Genomic DNA, 12,961 nt, shown 5'->3' with positions numbered 1-12,961 from the left:
ACACACAGATGTGCCTTGAGATTTTGGCAAGCCTTGGGCATAAAAAGTTTACAGACCACTATTAGAGGATGTTTGGTCTGAGTGTGTCATCATGCCATGATTTCAGTCTGGCCAAAAATTCCTGAGAACAGAGACACTTTGATGGTCTAACTCTACAATTCAGTAAGACATGGCTCTCCATCTTTTCTCAGTGTTTTCTCTTGGTGGGAACAATTGGGTTTATTAAGAGTACAGTCTAAACCTGTGTTTGTAAAGTGTCCTGAGAGAACTTTGTTATGATTTGCACTGCACAGATAAATTGAACTGAATGTTTTCAGCAATTATTTTCAAACACGTGTAGTGTGATTAAAAGAAAATCTTTGAATTTCCTTTACAAAGACTTAAATGTTTACACATTTTTCCAGAATTACTCAGAATCACTACATGAATGATGTTAATGAATTTTAACATTACATAAACTGATTTGAAGGAGGTTCCTACAGAAAGCAGCTGGTAATTTAAGGGTTTTTCCTTATCTGAATAGAGGGCCGAAGGACAGAGGGTCTCATATGCTGCACAGATTGTAAAGCCCCTTGAGGCAAATTTGTGATATTGGCCAATATAAATAAAATTGACCTGACCTGACTTGACTGGAACCTCCTCTCAATAAAAGATCACTAACTCCCTGCCAGGCAAACAGAAGACAGGGGACTATCGGACACATGCCAAGCCAAACTGTGCTCTCTCACTGGAGACGCTGCCTGCGACGTCTTTGATCCCGTATGGACTGACAGTAAAGCTAAACACTATGTGAGAGACGGGGGGAAGCTTACACAGGACCTATGATGGTAATTATCAGGAACAGGATGGGAGCGCTGCAAGGCGCCGCATTACAGCACCCTGTCACAAAACGCTTCAGCGGGCGCAACTCATACACACACTGTCCTGTTTTGACCACTATGGTGTGTGTGTGTATGTGTGTGTGTGTGTGTGTGTGTGTGTGTGTGTGTGTGTGTGTGTGTGTGTGTGTGTGTGTGTGTGCATGCGTGTGAGTGACTTGGGGGCTGATGGAGTGGTGGGGGTTGATTAGTGTTCACTTGGAATAAATAGTGGGAGAGAAGCCTCCTCCTGTGCTGCACACTGAGACACAGCTGGGTGACAGTGTGCTGCATTTGTCAAGTGAATGCTGAGGAGCTGCGTCTGCAAAACGAGCATTAAGACCTGATTACAGACTGATGGTGCAGTGATGGAGGTTACATGTTGATGACGACACTCTATCTTCTAGACAAGTCAGCTACTGTACTCTACTGCAGTGTCTGTGCGCACTGCTCAGGCGACATGGTGGAAGAGAGACATCATAAATCAAGCTGACAAATTCCTATTTAGTTAACATAAAATAAATACTTAAATGATGCGCAAAAAGGTGTCATAATATACTGTACGTTTGCGCTGTAGGTTGCAGTCTAGGTAAATTGCGCCATCCATCCAAGTGATACCAGGGCCAGGATCAGCCTTACCAACAATGAGAGAGAGATTTAGTCAGGGATGCACCGATGCCGATACCAGCATCGGTCCGATACTGTCCTCGCGTACTTGTACTCATACTCAGACGTTTGCTGATGCTTACCTTCTTTTTTTTTGGACGCGCCGTCATCATCGAGAGACTCGCTGTCCTCAACATCATCCACTAATGACCGCAGAGACTTTGGAAACTGTCCGTAAAAGTCCATGAAAAACTGAAATAAACACACAGAGTCCACCTGTGGACCGCAGCCAGCCGCTGTCCAATAAGTCCCGGCGGGCGAAAACTAGCTGATGCCTCGGCAAATTAATCCGAAAACGAAGAAAAAACACCGCCGCCACCAGTCTGTAACCATCTCTTCTCCGTAATAAGCTGCTACAACTTCTCTTTGTGAACTTATTCTTCACCAAAACGGCCTGACAGCTCAGGACACGCGACTTCTCTCTTCAGGTTCACAGCGGGGTCAACAAAACTGTTGCACACATGGCCCCACACTCATACCTGTCCCCCCAAAACAATGACAGGTAGGAACTAATTAGCTCTCAGACAAGAGGGACATGAAGAAGAAACTTAAATACTACACATTTAAATGTGTCATTAAAATATTAGTTAAAATGCTGTAATGCTGTCCTCTGACATGGACTGTGGTTATTTGTTTGCTTAATGGTTTACGGTCTAATAATGTGTGTGCATTGATTACTGACTGTGGATGATCTTATCAGTTAGTTGTACTGATACTGCTTTGTCTTCATACAATGTAATTATTACTTTTTTTTATTGCACCTTTGGTATTGCCCTTGATGCCCTTCATTTTGACTTGATGTCCCAATAAATCTGTCAAATATGGCACTAAAAGTTTACTTATTCTTATTCCAGGCCTGATGATTATCTTTTTTTTTTTTACAAAAGACTTCATAGTTCAAGTAACGATATTTTGATTTTTAAATCTAAAATAGTTCATAGATTACATTCTGTTCTAACAATCCACAAACCTTCCTCCCACCAGTCAAGCATGTGTCTCACCCACGTCACCGATTAATGGCAGAAACTTCCTCTCTGTATATTTCTTGTGTTATTCTTTAACATAACTAAGTAGAAGTGTCAAAAATAAGCGACATCAAATTATTCACATACATAGATGAAGGGGTCTTAAAAATTGAGAACCTCTGATGTAAAGGAGCAGAATATGTCCTAATTTACCACTATTCTGCTTCTGAATATATTACCACCAAATAATTTGCCAAATATGAGGCATTTCTCTTTTTTTGATATTCTGTTAATTACTTATTTGCATGCATGTTTCAACACAACACAGTTTTTAATAGAAAGTGAGGAGAAGTTCATTAAGTGAATGATCACTGCCTGCATGCTCAGCACAGCAGCAGAGATCAATCCACCCACTCCTGATCCAGCTGATGTTCACTTGATCTCTATCTAACCCAAATTCATGTTCAACATATTAGTTTAAATGATTGTAGTTTGCGAAACAAAACTCCAAATATTATTCTAATTCTCAATTATTTATTATATCATTTTGTGATAGATGTCAGTGTTCCTTTAGATATGGAAATCGTGGGCCATGAAATCTCAATTTCAGGTTTGAGAATGAAATGGAGGAGAGCTGTGACAATTAAATTAACCTTGTAATCTTATTGTCTGATTTCAGCTTCTCAAATGTAAATAATTGCTGGTTTCTTTACTCCTCTATGACAGTAAACTGAATATTTTTGAGTTGTGGACAAAACAAGATATTTAAGGACGTCACATTGGGCTTTGAAAACAGTGATCAGTATTTTTCACCATTTTATGACATTTCATGACCAAACAACTGATCATTTAATCAAGAAAATAATTGTTGGTTGCAGCTCTAATATGAGGAGACAAAAAGTGATAATAATGAAGTACTGTTCAACCCTGCTTGTCTCAGTTTCTCTGCTAAAACTGCTCATCTCCAGGTCAGTGGTCATTTATGCATGTCTAATCCATGTTGTATGTTGTCATGCATGCTCAGACAACACTGATCTCTGTGTACCTCCATCCTGCTGCTCACCTAAAGATTATGACGGAGCAGGTAAGATATTTGTTATGACTCCATAACACCAGAATTTGCTATAACAGTTAACTGTGATGAGAATCTTTCTGGCAAAATATTTTATATTCATATGCTAAGAAATCTGAGAGAACACATTACCACAGTGATATTCATTCATCAAATGAATACTGATGCTGAAAACTGTACTGGTCCACAGAAACAACTCATAAATGGACTGAAAAACCAGCACAGCCATTTGTCTCATAAGATACAAGTTCCAAAATCCAAACGTTCCACAAAAAGGTGTGCAGGAAGCAAAGCAAGCAAAGCATGTCTGCTGCTGCTGCCGCATCCTTTTTTTGCCTGAGTGCAGACTGACATAACAATCTTAGCTCTCTGATTTTAGGCTTTTAGTGTTTTGTGGAAAAAATTGTGGTGAGAACATAATGATACACTTGGTGACTTTTTCCTCTCATCCATCTACTGATAAAAACAGCACAGATCAATACGCTGTCATGCCCCTCTTGTCCTCCACTCCACTTTCATTCTCCAGAATCACAATGTTTTCGGCAACACCTGTTTCAGCACTAAAACTGTTTTTTTTATGAGACAATGAGATGTATTGTTAATGAGTTTCCCTTGTTTTATACTGTAATCATGGCATTAGCAGGCTATTCATCTCAATGTTTATGTGCCTCAACTCTCGACTAGCCTGTGATTTTTCTCTCCTCCTCACTCAAACGTTAGGCCAGTAAACAAATTCAACGCTTCCATAATGTGAACTGATTGCCTCTTCCCCAAATTTTCATGTCAGTTTTAAAACGCCTGTGTCTTAGCCGGGCTTTCTTTTCACTCGGCCATTATTTGCTGCAATGAGCTTGGCACAGCTGTCCCAGCAGAGGCCTGTGTGTATATCAGACAACATAAACACAGACAGCTGTGTCAGGAGGGCAGCCGATAGCCTGTAGAGACTCATTCATCTCCTTTTGTCTCTCTCTTTGTTAGAGCGCACTCATTCCATCCCGCCAACAGCTGACTGTTTCTATCCCGGTCGAGAGATCAAAACACACCATTTAGTAGCTCCTCTCCAGCACAGATGACCTTTGCATCTCAACACTTCACCTCTCTCCTCATTCAGCGCCGCCTCCCGTCTTACTCCATCCTCATTGTCTCCCGTCCCGTCCCGTCTCTCTCTCCGAGCTGTTTCAGAGCCACTTCAGGGCAGCACTCCATGCGTAAATACCAACAACGAGGATTTGTCACACAACAAAGCTGCCATTAAATTGCTGTTTTGTTTGTTTTACATGGCACGGTTTATTTTCAGAAGAGAATATGACTCGATATGGTAAATGCTACCGGCTTGGATGTGAATCCCCAGCGTGTTAACAGTGAGAAATGAAAGGCCTCCATCCCTTCCTTCAGGAAATTTCAATTCCAAATTCATTGCTAATGTTTTTTATTTTAGATTTTGGATATTGTTGTATTGTGAAATGACATAAGTGTTGTGTTTTCTTGGTTTTAAAGGCTGCATTAAACTAAACTCACCTGACTGATCTAGATGTTTTATTATTTGCATTCATCCACTTAGAAATTTTCAATTCTGATAATCATTTATCAAAAATATTATTGTCTTAATGTTTTCTGAAAGCACCAACAGTTAGCTCTATAATACTGCCACAATATGGTATTTGGTCAAAGATATTGTGAGATTTGTGAGATGTTGTCCATATGCTCAGCTTTGACACCAGTTCTGTGATCTAAACCTTAATAAAAGTATGAATTATAGCAAAATTTACCTGGTTCCTGGTCATCTTTTACTATAATATATGATGTTTTGGATTAATTTTATTGCATGTTGCATTTTACTACTCCAGATGTTTAAGACTGAGCTCACTGTAACTACTTTATATACTGTTGGATAGTTTAATCATCAATGCATCATATTTTGTAAGATCATCATATGTTTGTGGTAGGGTTGGGCAATGTCTGCCAAAGGACAACGTCCACAGTGAAGCACTGTGATCCACAATGATATTGTTTTATTTCTGCAATAAAGCTAACAAAAGATAGTAGATTTAAAAAATACATCTTATGTTTGCACCTATATTCAAACATGCTTTCACTGGGCAGTGAATAGTGTGGTTATAGCTGTTTTTCCTTTAGTAAATCAGGTGCAAAGAGCTATAGCCTGATAATAATTAGAATAAAAAACCCAACCTTCATTTTTGCACCCTCAGGGTCCTTATTCATCGGTTCTAAGTGCTAAATTTTTTGCTGAATAACTCTTATTGGCCTTTTACTCACAAAGATTTTATTGCACTTTTAGAGACAAGGTTTTACTCCGCTAACACAAAAATCTATCCACATTTGGTTCTTTCCTGGTTTTAATTTCAGACCCTGTACCTCCTGACCCCGGGTGGCCTTTAATCATCTCAGCCCAACCCTAGTTTATACTATTTGAGAATTTACCATCGTTATTTTTGAAAATGTATTCCGAGATATATATTGTATATCCTGAAATAGCCTAAAAATATAAATAAATAATTAAGGACTACTGCATGCGGGAAGTGGTGCTTCACCTGTAATATAACTGGCTGAGCAAAAGCCCTCCCCTCTTTTTCAACCTGTTTTCTTCAGTTCTGCCCGACTGCCTTGGCTGATTTAATGACCACACACAGCTGGACCAGCAGAGAGAAGGGTGCAGAAATGAGAAAAGTGGGAAGCGTACAATAATTGCAAGTACGAGGAATGTTGTGTGGACACCAAAAGCAACTGGGAAAAGGCTGAAAATTGACATTTAAGGTTTGTGAGTTGTGTCAAGAGCTGTCATATACAGACTACTGTGCTTAAACCACAACGGTGCATTAGTCTGACAGCAAAAATAATAAAGCACTGTATGAATACAGTTGCAATAAAAATCAATTCCTGACAACTGCAACCTTATGAGCTCAATGTGCTAAAGAAAATGATGCTAATATCCTAAATATATGCAAGTAATTAAGGAAAAAAAAAAACTTAAAACAATACATCCATGAGCCATCACCTAATAGTTACTCTACTAGAGCAGCAGGTATGCAGACTATTCAGATGCTTTCACGCTTGGTAATCGATGCCAAACCATCCCCAATGGCTCCACTCACAATTTCCATGGATTGGCTAAGCTACAAGAGTAATATCAACACCCCGGGAAAACATTAGATGCTTCATTTTAACATCTACCACTTTCCCATGCATCACCTTCTCTCCCCGTCCTCTTCTACAAGTTTACCATTCTTCAATTTCACAATACTTCCATCCTTTCTTGTCCTCATACCTTGCTCCTCTCCCTGTCTGAGACCTCATAGGGTAGCCCAGTAGAGTCACTGTATCTGCAATTCATTCCTCTATCCCTCATATTGGGTTTCATTTGAGCCTGTCAGTCAAAGTGTCTGTCAGATACGGACTCTCCAGTTAACTTTTTTTTTTCTTCCTTCTCGTATCCTGAATGAATTCATGGAGAGTGACAGACACTCAGAAAAAGAAACTGTCAGAGGCATGCTTTCCCCCATATAATACATGAAAAACAGCAGCATTTTCTCACCAGCTTATCACACACATACAGTGTTATAAGATGCCTGATTCTTATGCATACTGTATAAAAATAGCACAGTTTTAATGGTGTACTTTGTAGCAGAGGTGATACAGCAGCGCTTCACCACAGTGAGGATGAGAGTGAACCTACAACCAGGATTACTGAAGCCACAATTTCCATCACATTTCAGCAGGAGTTGAAACAGAAACAGACAGAACAAGCTTGATCATCCCTTTTGTGTCACGTGATTCTAATTTTGTATAACCCAATATTATAAATTATTTGTGAATTTCTGCTCTTGAATATGATTCATGTATGCCTGTAGTTTGCAACTGTGATGACTACTCATTTGCCCCCTTATAGACTGCAGTACTGGTGGACATATAAAAAAAAGTAATAGTGTATGAAAACATTTTCAGATTTTAAATGACCAAATTACAATGATGATTAAATATTCATCTGTGTAGAAGTTTAGATGAACTTTAAAGTGTTTTGCTGAGCAAATCAGCAGTGGTCCACATGCAGTAAATGTGCCTTTCTGGGAAAAATATCACAAACTTCACCAGAGCTGCAATAATCAATCACTTATTAATCAACTATTAAATGAATAAACTGAATATCTTTGGTTGTGGACAAAAAAAAAAGCTATTTAAGGATTACATCTTGGCTTTGGAAAACAGTGATCAACATTTTTTTTAACCATTTCCATAAAACACTGAACTTTACAATCCACATAATATCGTACAGACTTAGAGATACAGTACTTTAAGCTATTTTTCATTGAGCAACTGGCTGAAAATGTGAGAACTCAGGCCAGGATGGTAAAATAAAAGGCAAAATCTGCATTACATTGCACCAAAGTCATTGTAGCATCAGTCTATGAAGCAATTCCTAAATGAAGTCTAGACTGCTTCATTAAATAAAACACAAAACAACTGGTACAGCTCTATCTATAGACAGAAGAAGGACATATAATGGGAAAGAAAAAAAAACTCACAGACCCAGACCGCAGGATTAACAGTTAGATTCTCGAAATGAGTGGTGTTCCCCTTTAACCTGGTGTTGCGTCGCTGCCGCGTTCAGGTGACACATGAATAAATAAATGGGCACCGAGGCGCTTCCCAGCCGCCACTTTCAGAGTCGCCAGGGCTACCTGAGATAACACCGTGCACCTGACACCTCTGTGAGCACGCACTGCACGCTGCCTCACAATTACTGACTGCTTAATCACTCTGATAAAATAACCCCGAGATGACATGACACAACAGCAACAGTTGGAGTGGACAAAAGACAGCCTAAGTTGAGTGAAATGACCGCAGATGCGTTATTTTTTATCGCCAATAATCGAACCGGTCCTCACATTTAACTGATAGCTCATCAAAACGTCACTTACATTATCCATCAACTACTTCTCAAACTCTTTCCACAGGCATTTCATTACCATATGCCAAAGTAGGAGAACTATTAGTGCGCGTAAAAGTCGAGAATTACGCACAGCAGTGGATAGGACATGTTACACTACATGATGAAAAAAACATTATCCTTTATGTGAAAAGCTCTTCTGTGCCGCAGTCACCCCTCTAACACTCTTTCGTGTCTATCAACTCATAGCAGGATGATCATGTCATTATCATATTGTCCTACCTTCCTCGTCCGTGTCCGTCGCTGGCTGAGCGCCTTTAGATTCGATTGCCTGTCCTGCTGTGATGCGTTACCAAGTATCTGCTACCCCCTCTTCTCTCTCCCTCTCTCCCTCCCCTCGCCTCTCCCTCCCTCCCTCCTGTCTCCCTCTATTTCTCCCGTTAGCTTTACTCTGTCACCACCAACGCCCTGGTCACTACAAATTCCACTTCCACTACAACTGCAAAACCCACCTAGCCTCCAAAATAAGCCTTCACTTGTTTGGAACTCCTACATAATGTCTCACATTTACACCCACTCCTCCTTATCCAGGGATACACTCCAGTAATTTCAGCACTGGCGGGTGCAGATCCATAGGATTTAATATCTTTCTCAATTAAAAGATCTCACACAAAATGCCCGTGCATGCAATCTGAAATGCTTTCTATATTTTGCATTTGGTGTGGGTTGAATTTATTATCGCCTCTGTGTTTTTGCAGATGGCAAACATAAGGCATGGCCCTGCTGCGTTTATGTCAGTGAAAAATGTAAAATAATTACGCTCGGATGTGTTCACAAATCATTTGCGAGCTTCACGGAAGAGAGCTGAATTCACTGAGATTAAAGAGATCTATTTATGAGCCTCCTAAATAAGCTTATGAGCTAATATATTACACAGATTAAATTTGAAATCCATTATTTAACCACAGAGGTCACGGATGTGAAGCGCAATAGTCAGTGTTAAAGCGCCACCTAGTGTAATAAATGAGAATTACAAACAAAAGCACCTGCCACAGTATCTAAATGAGTCAACTTTTAAAAGATGCATGTAGGGAGATGAATGCTCCTGTGTAGATCTGATCTAATTCACCAACTTTAAATTCTGAAAAGCCACTTGAATCATTAAGCCTGTGCAGTGTTTCATAACTGTATATATGATCTTATAGTTTACGTTTGACTAAAAATGTCTAGGATTTACAAAAGTGTATCCTTGCGTCAGAAATGATTTGACATCGTCTCAGTGGTCATTCATTCATTCAGACTGTATATACTCATACTGATTACTCATTGGCAGGTCCAGCCAGAGAGATACAACTTGGATTCAAATATGATGGTGACACAAATTAGACAACAGAGCCCCATTTGATAAGATTTTTTCCCATCTGATAAGACTTTTGCAATTAGCTGTTAGATGTTAGAAGTTGTGCTTAAGTATATACACCATATAATCATTAAGCATCCGGACTAAATTTAGCTTAGTTATGGATAACATTAAGCCTAAATTACAATGTTTATTCATACTGCAGTTGCGGTAATTTTCATGCTGTGGTGATGACCACCGCTGACTGAATGCAGAAGAAACACTGATATATGAAACCCCTACATTCTGTCAACCACTGATCAACTACCAAGTGGTTCCCAAACAAATATGCCATGATGCAAATCCAGGTGTACTGGTGGATTTTCTGACAACCATACATTATTATTCTCATATACAGAAAAAATTATGAATTTTAATTTACTATATCAGTAAACAATGTTTGGATAGGAACACTTCCTGGAAATGTGTGTGCTTCAGGTACTCTTTGGACAGGGACACATGAGTACTCCAAAACCACAAAAAAAACTCAGAGACACTCTCTTTTAAAACAATTAAAATGCCTTTGTTGTCATGGCAAGGTCTAACATGACACAACAGGAATAGAATTCATCCTTATGGAATCTGACATTTGAATCTTGACCCTCCTTTTTTACACCAACAAGAACAGAAAACTTTCCTTTTTTTGCAGCAGGTAAAGTCGATGTGCTGCTTTAAAGTTTTTTTCCACTCAGTTCACAGCTTTATAACCTTGCAACCACATTCACTTTCAAGCCTTGACAACACTCCTGATGTAAGTTGTCTTCTGTTTTCATTCATGCAAACAGACATTCCTTCCTTTCTCAGCGGTCTAAAATGCATCGCCACCACTCATGAGCTTTGAGAAAACCTCCCGATTACGAGGAAAAACCTCCTTGCTCCTTAAAATTGCTTAAACTTCCTTGTTGGCCTGGTCAGAAACTAAACTTGTGGCAGACAAACGAGTTTAACCTCATCAAATTCAGTTATGCCTGGATGACAGATGGCTGCCAAAGTGGAATTTGTCTCTAATTTGCGTAAGACAAAGGCAGTAATAGCCTCCCTTTTTACTATTTCTTTCCTTATTACAAAGGGAAAAGCACTTGTCTCCATCATGATGTTGACACTGTATATGTGCTGAGGCAATTAAGGGACTCCACATACATATAAAATATAGTTTGTTAATCTTCTGCTTTCACGGTTGGTTTATGGACAATACTCCACTGTTGTCAAATTCTTGTCGATCATATAAAGCTTTCTTTTAATAAGAAAGATTGTTATGGCAACATGTCCTTTTATTGGTCCTCCAGGCCATTCAGCTTCAGTTAATTGATCCCCTGCCACTGATCACTTGCTCAGAATGAGACACCTGTTACAAATTTCATCACAAAGAGAGAGTAAAGAGAGATATCAAAGAAAGACAATGGACTAATTTGGAGCCAAATGCAGCTCTGTGGTGGAGTGAAGACGACAACGTTTTGTCAGATAAAACCAGCTTGAAGTATGACGGTCTTGGATTTTCTTGTTTTCAGGTAAAAAAGTAAAAGTATATTTCACTCACGACACTGCTGCAGGTAGCTGCTGTTCTGGTGATTTTTTTTCTTCCCAGATGCATGTGGTACAGCTGAAAACCTAAGAGCAGAAACAAAAAAACCGATGGCTACAAAAGCAGTTTTTAAAAAAGTCCTGTACCACTTAGTTAGTCTTTGTCATAGAACATCAATTTAGATTTTAAGAAACAGAATTTTTTGACAGACTGTTACTAAAGTTTTTCACCACTGCAGCCAAAATACTTTAGTTCAATTACAGTAGTAATATTCATTATGATAAATGCAGAATATAGTATTCTAATATATGTTGTGCTGCACTTATTTATTCAGAAAATCACTCATGGTGAAAACATTATTCCTAAATCAAGCCAAGCTGTCACCACCTTCCTCCTTATATTTATGATACACGCAGTATGATGAAGATTTAAAGTTATGTTTTGCTGCTCTCTTGTGGAACTTTTCATCAACTGCAGTTTAGAGGAGTTTTACACTGAGGTGCCTCTCAGAAAAGCATTCAAGTTATTTTTTTTAAGCCCCAAGAAAAGAGTCACACAGACATGCAGTTTAAATCATAGTGTGAAGAACAACAGATTTAAATGTAAGGGGCACATACAATAGCAGCCAATACAAACCAGCAAGTCCCTTGATATTGAATTCTCTTTTTAGAGATTTTTTCGAGCAAACCAGTTAAAGTTTAAATAGAAATACAAACAAGACAGACAAGAAATACAAACAAACAAAGAAGAGAACAAATCCAGCTCAAGTAAAACAGTTGCATTTCTCAGTATCAAACATGGCTGTCTTTTTTTTTGTGCTTTGCATAAATACTTGGATGACTAATGTATATGCACCTCGTGTATTCAACATATACCACAAGAGTGGTATTTAAGCCTACATGATGTGGTTTATTCGATCTTTGGCTTAGCTGATCTTTTTTTTTTTTTTTTTGCTTGACTGCTGGTAGGAAATACAATATATTTTTGTTCTCCTTCACAAAGCACTTGTTCATGTAGACAGTGTCTGGTGTTTTGAAAGAAGACACTGGTATCGACCAAAACCCTCTTAGGTTTGATGGACGGATGGAAGGATGAAGGATGGATGGATAAAGAAGCCGACAGCACAGTTAATTAAAATATAACTGAAATCGCAATATGACCAAATGCATTATCCAAATCACAGAAGAATAAGCCGATATGATGAAGCACTGTGGTGCTGCAGAGATGCTCAGGCCTACAAATTGTTCCAGATGTAAGAAAACATGTTTGTTTGTTACAGAAACCAACAAATGTAACATCAGAAATCAAATGAGAGTTGTGATACAAAAATCCCTCCCACTAACACCATAAATCACATCACAGTATCTGTCAAAATAAAGGCAACAGGAAATACTGAATTTTCAGTCTGAAACATTCACTCCAAACCTGCAGCACTTTAAAATGAATGCACTTTATTTTAAGGTGAGTGTAGACGTGTAACAATTAGCTTACCTACTTCAATTTGTAAAGTGCAGGGATGAATACTGAACTCAGGGCAGAATGTGGGCTAATGTGGTTGAGCATTCAACAAAACT

This window comes from Lutjanus erythropterus, chromosome 14, assembly GCF_056507025.1.
Source record: "Lutjanus erythropterus isolate fLutEry1 chromosome 14, fLutEry1.hap2, whole genome shotgun sequence".
Classification (NCBI taxonomy): Eukaryota; Metazoa; Chordata; class Actinopteri; order Lutjaniformes; family Lutjanidae; genus Lutjanus; species Lutjanus erythropterus.
This window is presented reverse-complemented; position numbering follows the sequence as displayed.